General features: G+C 40.8%; 1 long non-coding RNA gene across 1 annotated transcript in view; it reads right to left on the reverse strand.

Annotated features, from left to right (window-relative positions):
• LOC121875384 overlaps window positions 1-5228 on the reverse strand; it is a 67608-nt gene extending 62380 nt beyond the window's left edge. Inside the window, exon 1 of the long non-coding RNA XR_006090594.1 lies at window positions 5156-5228. This is a non-coding gene — a long non-coding RNA (uncharacterized LOC121875384). The remainder of the gene's footprint in view (window positions 1-5155) is intronic.
• Between the last annotated feature and the right edge of the window lie 5670 nt (window positions 5229-10898).

Genomic DNA, 10898 nt, shown 5'->3' on the forward strand with positions numbered 1-10898 from the left:
AACATCATCTGATATACAAGTGATTCATCCCAGGTGGGGTATTATAATCAAATCTATATATATCAAGGCTGTTCCATATATAAAGGTTTGTGCCACGCATACATGTACTTGGCCTTACCTGCAAGCAAAGTCCATGCACACACAAGCCGGAGTTTCCTGACGCAGTGATAGTAGGGAGGAAAGACCTGGTAATAATCACAAGACTATACTGCACTAGACGCGAACCTCCAAACTTTCCTTAAAAGATCGTTGTTACCGATCCGAATTCAGCTCGGAATTTATGCCTCTATCAGAACGGGTTATTATGACCTAATTATGACCACACACGAATCATCCACGTCTAACTTAATCAACCTCACCTAACATACTCTAAATTAGTGTAATCTATAAGCAAGAGTAACGTAACCTGACCAAAAGCAAACATAACCTAACCTAACCTAACCCTGCTCCCCATAAAAACAATATATTGAAAGCCGGATCCGACCCTGATGCTACTATAAGCGCGTTTTTTCTCAGCTGTGTTTCTAAATGAGTTTATTCATAATCGGTGGGATGACCGTTTCTGACGAGAAAGATATTTAGCTAAATTATATAAAGGGACATACATTCATTATTTCAAACATAAGCACGTAGGAAGTTTATCAGAAGTATTATACATGAACTGTGAAACAAGGGCACGTTTTTGGATGATACATTTAATATATACTTATTTTTACTCACAATAAGGCTTACTAAGACAAATTAAGAATCAGTAATACTACATTATGCAAAAACAACATTTTAAAAGATCAGAATCACATTGAAATATTACACGACCGCCAGCAGAGGCGGGAAATATGACTGCGAACAACTTTATATTTTTCCCGCCTCTGATAAACTTCCTACGTGCTTATGTTTGAAATAATGAATGTATGGATCTTGATATAATTTAGCTAAATATCTTTCTCGTCAGAAACGGTCATCCCACCGATTATGAATAAACTCATTTAGAAACACATCATTACTTCAGGACAAAATCGGACAGGTTTGCAACAGCCAATCAGCTGTATCTTTTGAGGGGGGGGGGCGGGCATCTTTTCTCAGCTGAGGAAAAACGCGCTATACCTTCTTTAACCCCTTCAGTGAGATGCCAACCCCAAGTACATGAATTAACCCCTTAAGCAGTGACTGTACTCATGGGGTTAAGTTACGGTAATCAAAAAGTTAAGAATGTGCTTAAGGGATTAAGATATTGTATTCAAAGTACACTAGGGGTTAAGTCACTGTACTTACGGTGTTAAATCACAGTACTCAAGGGGTTAAGTCCCAGTGTTTAAGAGGTTAAATAATTTGCTTAGACGGGTAAATAATAATAATCAAGGGATTAAGTCATCACAACCTACCTACAGTATAGTTTAGGTTAGGATGGTGTCACTACCATACTGTATATTTCTTTCTACGTACTAAAAAATATATCTGATTGGGAAAAATATCGTTTCTCGGAAGGTTTTGTTTTGGGTAGTAGGTTCCATGATAGAATAGGTGATAAGGAAAATCAATTAGTCAGCTGATTAGATAAAAGGTGATTAAGCGAGATTAGAATTGCAAACCGTTCCTTCCCTGGGGAAAACTCTTGGAAACAAATGAAATTAAGTTTAGTTTCCGCGTATCCCAAAAGAATTTAAGGTCAAATTTCCAGAGAAAAGTTTCCTCTTCAAACATTATTTTCCCTGCTGCTATCTCAGTTTGGTTATTTTCCTGATTTCCGTAATACCTGATGTACTGTAAACAATTTCAACCACTTTCTCAGATGGAGAGCAAACACCTATTTCAACCCGGCTAGTGTCAGGGCAGACCATGAAAACTAGAGATCGTTCAGCCCAAAACCATAAGTGTCTTTCATAATATGACAGACGCAATTCTAATCCCGAGATCACAAACAGCAATTGGATTCTTAAGCTTCAACCAAAACCAAATTGAGATAAATTGGTAGAGGCTTCATCACGCCGGTGTGGACTGATGAACGAGTCTGATCAAGGACCGCCAAATTATACTTTATAGTAGTAGTTCTCAACCTCTCTTCATCTTATTATCCAATTGTTACCTAATATTAGCCGCGCCAGTTCAGCCGCTATCAAGTGGGTTTGGCAGCACACCATTAGGTTAGTCCAGTAGACCTTGTACAGTGTAACCATTGACATGATTTCCACGATCACCTGTAAGTCAGTGTGTTTACATTTATCTGAAACACCCTTATATACGCCATGCTAGACGATTATGCTTTAAAAAACAACTGACGGTTTTGCCAAATAAGTATAACTTTTGTTTTTTATTGCCACAATTTAATAACAGTTAATTCTTATAAACAATAGTAAAATTTGCTATGTCATTTAAGACGTCGTTTACCATCATTAGATTACCAAATTATATGTAAAGTAGGGTAGGTTAGGGTAAAGTAGGGTAGGTTAGGGTAGGTTAGGTTAGGTTAGGTTATATAAAGTACGAAGCTACTCATTCACAGTATATTTATTATAATTACCTACACGATAGTTTATAGCTAATCAACAACTTGCTTTCACTTTAATAGAACTGTGACTTACTACACCCTGGACTACAACTTCAACTCATGCCATTTAATTTACTCTGAACAATTTCACTTACCAAATACTTCATTCAGTCATCTAATAAACCCTCACATTTACTGTATATCTATAGTTTATTACAGCTACCAGATAGTTGACAAAATTAAAACTTATAAGCCCTTGGTATGTTGTGTAAAATACATTAAGCTTCCCAAGATAGTTTACTCGACTTCAAATTGCTAAACCTTCACACTGATTTAAAATTAAACCCAGAATACCTAACCTACATTTACAAATTATAAACCCACATTCAATTGATTTTAAATTTTTAAATAAACCACACAGATAAATTCCAAAATATAAAGTTCAGAATTCCTCAACTTAATGACAATGTGAAAAGTTTACCCGGTCCTCAGTTAACTACTGTAGTAAGATTTAAATTATTTATAACACACGAGGTAAACATATAACATCCTTCATTTTATTATTGATTTCAAAGTTTATAAAATACCTTAGTTTACTTCTCGATTTATATACCTATGGAATTTATATAAAAACCTGTTCAGTTCTAAAATCGAAATTCATAAAAATCAGTTAATGTATAAATTTAAATAATGATCCCCTCAGTTAATGTCTAAATTTAAATAATGATCCCCTCAGTTAATGTATAAAATAAAATAATGATCCCCTCAGTTAGGGAATGGGACAACTGGCCGCCGCCATCTGGCCGCCGCGGACTGGGGGTAAACTGCAAACGCCTAATTTTGCGCTCTCAAGGCAGGTTAGGTTAGGTTAGGTTAGGTTAGGTACTTCATGGGCTGCGGCCAGATGGCGGTGGCCAGTTGTCCTAGACCCCCTCAGTTAATATCTAAAATTAAATAATGATCATTCAGTTAATGTATAAATTTAAATAATGATCCCCTCAGTTAATGTCTATATTTAAATAATGATCCTCTCAGTTAATGTCTAAAATTCAATGTTAAACCTCAAAGTTAATTACTACTTTCAATTCAATTAAATCCCTCAATTAAGTACAGTACTGTACTTGTTAATTGGTCTTCTACCTTCCTTGCTTTATTCCAAGTCTTTGTTGCGTGTAATAAGACTTGTCATATTGCTTAAAATCTGTAACATATGTATAGAGAGGCTACGTGTGATTGCCCAATACAGTGTAACAATCCCGGTATACATGAGTGAGCAGTATTCAGATAATTCACATGAGCTATTATATACCGGTGTGTGTGTGTATCACTAATCACCAGCGACTGCCTCAAGTTCTCTACTGTACAACTCCAAAGAAAGTAACTTCTTTATTGAGGTCTCGCATTAAAACGAATCCGTTATACGGCTCTCAACAAATTATATAATCAATATTCCCAGAAGCTTGGCGAAATATTTCCTGTGACGTCAACTTTTTTTTTCACTTTACCAGTTCTGTATGAAACACCTGCTGTCTCCGTGCGATGAAAATCCATAATCATTAACCAAGATTTGGTAAAACGCAATCCTCTTTCTATTTCAATTACCCCACACCCTTAACTTTACTCTCCTTAATTCAATTTATTTGTTGCCATCGTAAATTATTATATAATTTTAATATATAATTGGAGGAACTAAATATAGATATTAAAAAACTCCGTATCGTTGTTTCATCCGACCATTAACAGATTAATAAAAAAGAGGAGTTCTTGGGTTCCTCTCTTATGTTTGACAGCCTTTACAAAAAAAGAGGCTGCCTGCTAACTAAATAAATTTATCTAGTACAGTAGTTATTAGTTATGACTGGCTGCATGTCGTCGGACCAGTTTACCATCCTTTAGGCGTAATAATTTTATACACAAAAAATGACAAGCGTAATGTCACATGAAGAACGTGTCCGCATTAAGGCCTCTTATTTAAAACTAATATACTTGTAATTTAGTAGCGAGCCACGAGCACGGCTGTAACACACATATGCTACCTAGTCCAGGAGCATATTCTACAGCTCGTCGCACAGGTCATTATTTTTTAACGAGTCGATAACTTGCATGAACATACAATAAAACACGGCACCTACATAAATATTTCTGTATTCAATGTCACGACGATCAAACACAATGAAGAAAGTTGTATTATAATTTAATAGTAAAATATAATTATTTTTCTTTCCCTTCGCTTCGTATTTTTCCATACCCAAGAGAAGCTCACAATGAATAAAAACCAAATGTGACTTGGAGCGTTAAATCAGGTGGTAACAAACTTGGCCTGGCTAGTGTCAAGGAGGGTGTCATCCTAGCTTAAGTTTCAAGAGGGCCAAGCATACCACGGCGTTTCTTCCCATTTTACTATGAACGATATTGGAGGACTTTTCGGTACGTCTGGCACCCGTCTCCATAACACCGAAAGCAGTAGCAACAAAAATCATTTACATCAAACGTATAAAAATATAAAATGATATTGTAATTATCTTGGAACACATCTCCCGACTTCCCGCTTTAAATACACTCATTTTCAACCTGTAGAAGCAGACAGTCTCTGAAAAATCAATCATATCCGTGAGGCAGAGACGTGTGCACCTCTCTGCTGTGGAAGTCACTCTCGAATTGTTCACTTACCGTAAATACAACGTCTATTTTTAGAACAGAGGAGCCGAGTCCCACCAACCATTACCACAACAACAAGAACAGCTGGCTCATGACGTCATGTATTAATGCGCCAAGGTCTTTTCAAGTGGAGAGGAAACATGAATTACTCAGTTTTTAGGCTTGATATGTTACCAGAGTGAAGGTTCAAATACATTATATCCCATAACAAATAAAATACACTAATAATGGAGCTCTTTATTAGATTAATTGACATTTAACAGAGGACTTGATCTCGGCAAGGATTATTGTGGGCGGAGCTTTTGTTATGACGTCATAGTGTTGGAAGCTCAGAGCCAACAGGTGGTCGGCGGTGTGTGAAGTAAGGGCGGGACACGTCTCTCCCGCTGAATTTTAAGACATTGACGGGCAGGTGGATTGAGTAAATAAATCCCCAAATGACATTATGCATTCTTAATATCCATGTTAAATTTTCGCTATATCAGGAGATTGGATGCTGCTGAACTGTATTTTAATTGAATTGTACCATTATGATCGTCTTCTAAAAGTTGAGATATTCTCATTTTGTAATGAACTTTATTGAAGGCAAGTGTTAAGTATTTTGATTACCAACCGAGTATTCATAAATCAATATAAAATAATCGGAACAAAATATTTCATAACTTATGAGCCGATTTGTATTATATGGAAGTTGAACGGTTATGGAGCGAGCTGAAAGTTTTACTAAATCTTAAACTTGACTTGGGCACAATGGATGGGTCGTTTATCTAAATTCTAAAGGCCCGCAGGTTGAATTTTCCTCACAAATGAAGATGTTGCAACGTATCTAATATACTGAAGATGAAGCTCAAAAATAACATCTAATATGGAGGATGCAGGCCTAACTAATGCAACGTCTAGGAAGTTACTAACTGCCGTAAAGCTTGATGGCTGTTGCTGGTATTGCCCTGGCTGCATAGTCAAGGTGAATGAAGCGATTGCAATCCATAAGGGAACGAGTTCTCTAGGGACGAAAATAGATGAAGCAGGAGCCCTGCTGGTTGACAAACTGGAGCAAGTTGAGAAAGAGATCCTTGCTAAGACTGAGGAAGTAGCTAATAGAATGGAGGTGGTTGCTAAGAGGAGCTATGCGGACGTATTAGGAGGGCCACGGGTGGGGGGGGCGGAGAGTAATGCAGAATCAGTACAGGTTCTACAGCAGATTGGGACTCTGAAAAAGTGTGTCGAAGAAATGAAAATTAACGGACCTACTGTTAGGGGAGAGGAGGAACACCAGGAACGGCTCCAGCGCAGGAACAATGTAATAGTTTTTGGAGTCCCAGAGAGCCAGGCAGAGGGAACTGTGAGTAAGGAAACACACGACAAGGTGCTGTTTCAAAATATTTGCACAGAGGTTCTGAAGATTCCAGCAACCCCTCAGGATGTGAGGAGACTGGGACAAAAGCAGGGGGCTAAGCCTCGCCCCCTCAGGATCACACTAGGGAGTGAGGAGGAAAAATGGCAAGTTATCCGGCAGGCAAAAAACTTAGCAAGGAGCGAGGCATTTCGAGATGTATTTATTCACCCAGACCGCACGGTAATGCAGAGGGAACAGCACAAGAAGCTCCTGCTGGACTTGAAGCAGAGGAGGGAGGAGTCGAGAAGGAACGGGGACAGGTGCACATGGGTTATACTCAGGGGGAGGGTAGTGGAAACAAGTGTGCCGACACAGGGCCAGGGGGCAGCAGTGCACCCTCCACCCACTCAACCCCCCACCCGGGAGGCGGCACCAGCTCAGCCTACCGGACAGGAGGGAACGAGCGCCGTGTAAACAATGAAATTTTTAACCACACCCTGCAAAATACAGTGTACTTAGCAAATGCTGCAGCTTCTGAGAATGTGGGTGGAGCGGGTTTATTACTAAGAGCAGAGACGTTACCGAGAACAAATTCTGGCTTGAATGTCATGTACACTAATACCGACACGTTCCTGGATAAGAGGGAGGAGTTTGAAACACTACTAAGAGTACACCAACCAGATATTGTAGGAGTTGTAGAACTGTTGTACAAGAACAGGAGAATCGACCCAGAGGAATGTGAGTTCAGTATTGCTGGATATGACTCATTTACGAACCTAACTCAAGAATCCTGCAGGAGGGGTGTGGTTATCTACGCTAGGCAAGACCTTAGAGCCAGCCAGGCGAGGGTACAGGGAGAGGATGTCTTTGAAGAGTCCAAGTGGTGTAAAATTAAATTAAAGGGAGGGGACTTACTTATCGTCGGGTGTATCTACAGATCCCCGAACTGTGGCCCACTAAATCAAAGGAACTTAAGAACCTTAATAAACAATGCGGCGATGCTCAACCCCAGCCACCTCCTTATCATGGGGGACTTTAACTATGGCGACATCGACTGGAGAAACGAGTCAACCCCGAATGACTTGAATAATCCTGCTACTCTTTTTGTAGAAACTCTGAGAGATAATTTTCTGTTCCAACATGTGAGAGACCCGACACATTACAGAGGGGAACAAACACCCAAGCCACTTGACCTCATCATAACAAACGAGGAGGGTATGGTGGCCAAACTGGAACACCTTGCCCCAGTTGGCACCAGTCACCATACAGTGTTGTCATTCAGATTTAACTGTTACCTAGTTCAAGATAAGGCCAGGCCAAGGTGCAAATATTACAAGGGAAATTACAATGGGATGAGGGAAGAGATGAGGGGTATCAACTGGCCTGACTTATTAAGGTACAAGAACGCAGACACTACGCTGAATATCATAACTAGTAAAATGACCCATTTGATCGATAAATATATACCCAAGACCAAACCCAGTGCTTCTAGGAATACGAGGGGATCCCTACACATGAACCATGCGGCGGTCGACAAAATTAAGAAGAAAACCCAGAAATTCAAGACGTGGGTTGGGTCAAACGATGAGCAAGACAGGAGGATGTATGCAAGAGCCAGAAACCAAGCAAAGATAGAGTGTAGGAGGGCTGAAAAGGAGTTCCAAAGGCTGGTTGCACGCGAGGTCAAGTCAAACCCAAAGGCGTTTTACCGCTATGCAAAGTCGAAATTGAAAACGCGAGTAGGAGTATCAGACCTGAGGCTTGAAGATGGTAGTTACGCAGATTCTGACCAGGATAAAGCTGAGGCATTGAACAGCTTCTTTTCCTCAGTGTTCACAAGAGAGGATGCAACTAACCTTCCTGCGTTTGAGGACAGACGGTTCGACACAGCACTGACCCACATTGTGTTCACAGAAGAGGGTATTAGAAATAAACTGTCCAGGCTAAAGGTCCATAAGAGTCCTGGACCTGACATGGTGCATCCTAGAGTGCTAAGGGAGCTGTGCAACGAGCTTGCAGAGCCCCTGAAGATTCTGTTTTGTAAATGCCTGGATGAACAAATGGTCCCCAGTGAATGGAAAGTGGCTTATGTGAGTCCTATCTTCAAGAAGGGCGATAGGCACTCCACGAACAACTATAGACCGGTGAGCCTGACCAGCATAATATGTAAAGTACTTGAGAGTATTATCAGAGATGCAGCGATGGAACATCTACTACGAAACAACCTTGTAAAAGATTGCCAACACGGTTTTATGCCGGGGCGCTCTTGCTTGACACAATTGCTCAAGGTATTGGATATTTGGACCCATATTCTAGAACGGGGTGGTAATATCGACAATATTTACCTAGATTTTGCCAAGGCTTTCGACAGTGTACCCCACGAAAGGCTGAAAATCAAACTGGAAGGGTACGGAATTCGGGGAAATGTCCTAGCGTGGATAGAAGACTTTCTACATGACCGCAAGCAATGTGTGGTGATTAATGGCACGAAATCGTCATCTGTACCTGTAACAAGTGGGGTACCGCAGGGTAGTGTATTGGGCCCGCTGTTGTTTGTTTGTTTCATAAATGATATGCCTGACGTTGTACACTCCTCCATACAAATGTTTGCCGATGACGCCAAGTTATTTCGGGAAATTAAGAACCAAGCGGACTGTGAAGAGCTGCAGAAGGACCTCTGTGGGCTCCAGGAATGGTCGAAGGAATGGCTGCTGAGATTCAATGTCACGAAGTGTAAGAGGATGCACCTGGGGCGTACCAACGGTAAGGAGGCGTACCATATGTCCCAACGGGATGAAGAAAATGTACTAGTTGAGACTGTGTGTGAGAAGGACCTAGGTGTGTATGTTGACAATGAGCTGAAGTTCTCGGGCCATTGTGAGAAGAAGGTAAATCAGGCAAATAAATTATTGGGTCTTATAAGAAGGTCGTTCAGATATCTAGACGGTCCGTCCCTCGTGACGATCTTCAGGAGTGAAGTGCTTCCCCATCTGGAGTACTGTCACCCCATCTGGTCCCCGAGATATGCTAGGGACTGTCAGTTGGTTGAAAATGTTCAAAGGAGGGCCACCAAGCTGGTGCCTGCACTTCGGCATCTCAGCTACCCTGCGAGATTGGAGCGCCTGAACTTGCCTAGCTTATACTACAGACGGGCAAGGGGGGACCTAGTTGAGGTTTATAAGCATCTCAGGGGGCACTACTCAGTTGAGTGTCCTTACTTGGAGCTGGCGGACGCTCGCCCCACAAGGGGTCACAGCTCAAGATTGAAGAAGCCGCAAGTCCGGAAAACCGTGAGGGCAAACTTTTTCGGAGTGAGGGTTGTAAACTCTTGGAACAATCTACCAGAAAGTGTTGTGACGGCACCGAGTGTGAGCTCTTTCAAGAGAAGACTTGACCAACACTGGAGCGGGTTCAGGTACATTCAGGAGCCGGTGCATGCCCAGTATTTGCCAACAGTGCGTGACAGAGACGTGACCGATCGCCCGGGCGGCTAGCGAGCCGACCTTTTGGTGAAGAATATAAAGGAAAAGAGTCGTGACCGATCGCCCAAGCGGCTAACAAGCCGATCAGTGGCGAAGAGGATAAAAGTAAAAGGTAAAAGGTATTATAATCATTGAACGGAATCTTGCGAATCCGAACTATTTTTTGGTGTAAATTTTACAATACATCTTTTAATGAAGCTGTATATTTAAAATAGTAATCTCTCCAAACAGCTTGAAATATTCTGTACCGTCTTTTTTTTTTTTTTGTAAGAGAACAAGTGTACTATAGTGGACAAAAGTTCGCTCCCTGTAGTGAAACTGTGACCCGGGAATGAGTCTCCCAACTGACTTACCTTGGTGGTTATCTGGTGCGGGTCGATACTGCTTCAGTTTGGGAAGGAGCAAACTTTAGTCCACGATAGTACCTCTAACTGGCGCAAGAGTAGATTAAATCATGTAGAAGTACAAGGTTAAACTTTTATTGTCAAAGTATGTGAAGCACCGTATTAAAAGGTAATAAGCAGGATTAGGGACGTCACTAATTGTAATGTTTATCTGCGCTTTTCCAATGTATCAATTTCAAACACATTCATATTTGTTTTTATCTTTTCCTTGTTAAATGGTTATTTCCCGAGAATCACTTCTTGTTTGTAGCTAAAATCATTTCAGCCTCCTCGCGTTTTGTGATATTTGTATTATCTACGTCTGTTACAGCTGTCAGGGTGAATGAATGACCATGAGTATATTGTCACTTGATTCTGGTCACCCAGCGACATGCAGGAAAGACCTTCAGGATCAACTATTTTTATTCTTCATTCTGCTGTAATTCGCCCTTAGCTCCTTGTCGTGGCACACAACTTGACTAAAATGACAATGGTAGTCCAGTATACAGTCCAAATCTCAGAACTTATGAGGCATATTTAAGAGAATAGCCTCA

The sequence above is a fragment of the Homarus americanus genome, unplaced genomic scaffold, assembly GCF_018991925.1.
Source record: "Homarus americanus isolate GMGI-L3 unplaced genomic scaffold, GMGI_Hamer_2.0 scaffold56241, whole genome shotgun sequence".
Classification (NCBI taxonomy): domain Eukaryota; kingdom Metazoa; phylum Arthropoda; class Malacostraca; order Decapoda; family Nephropidae; genus Homarus; species Homarus americanus.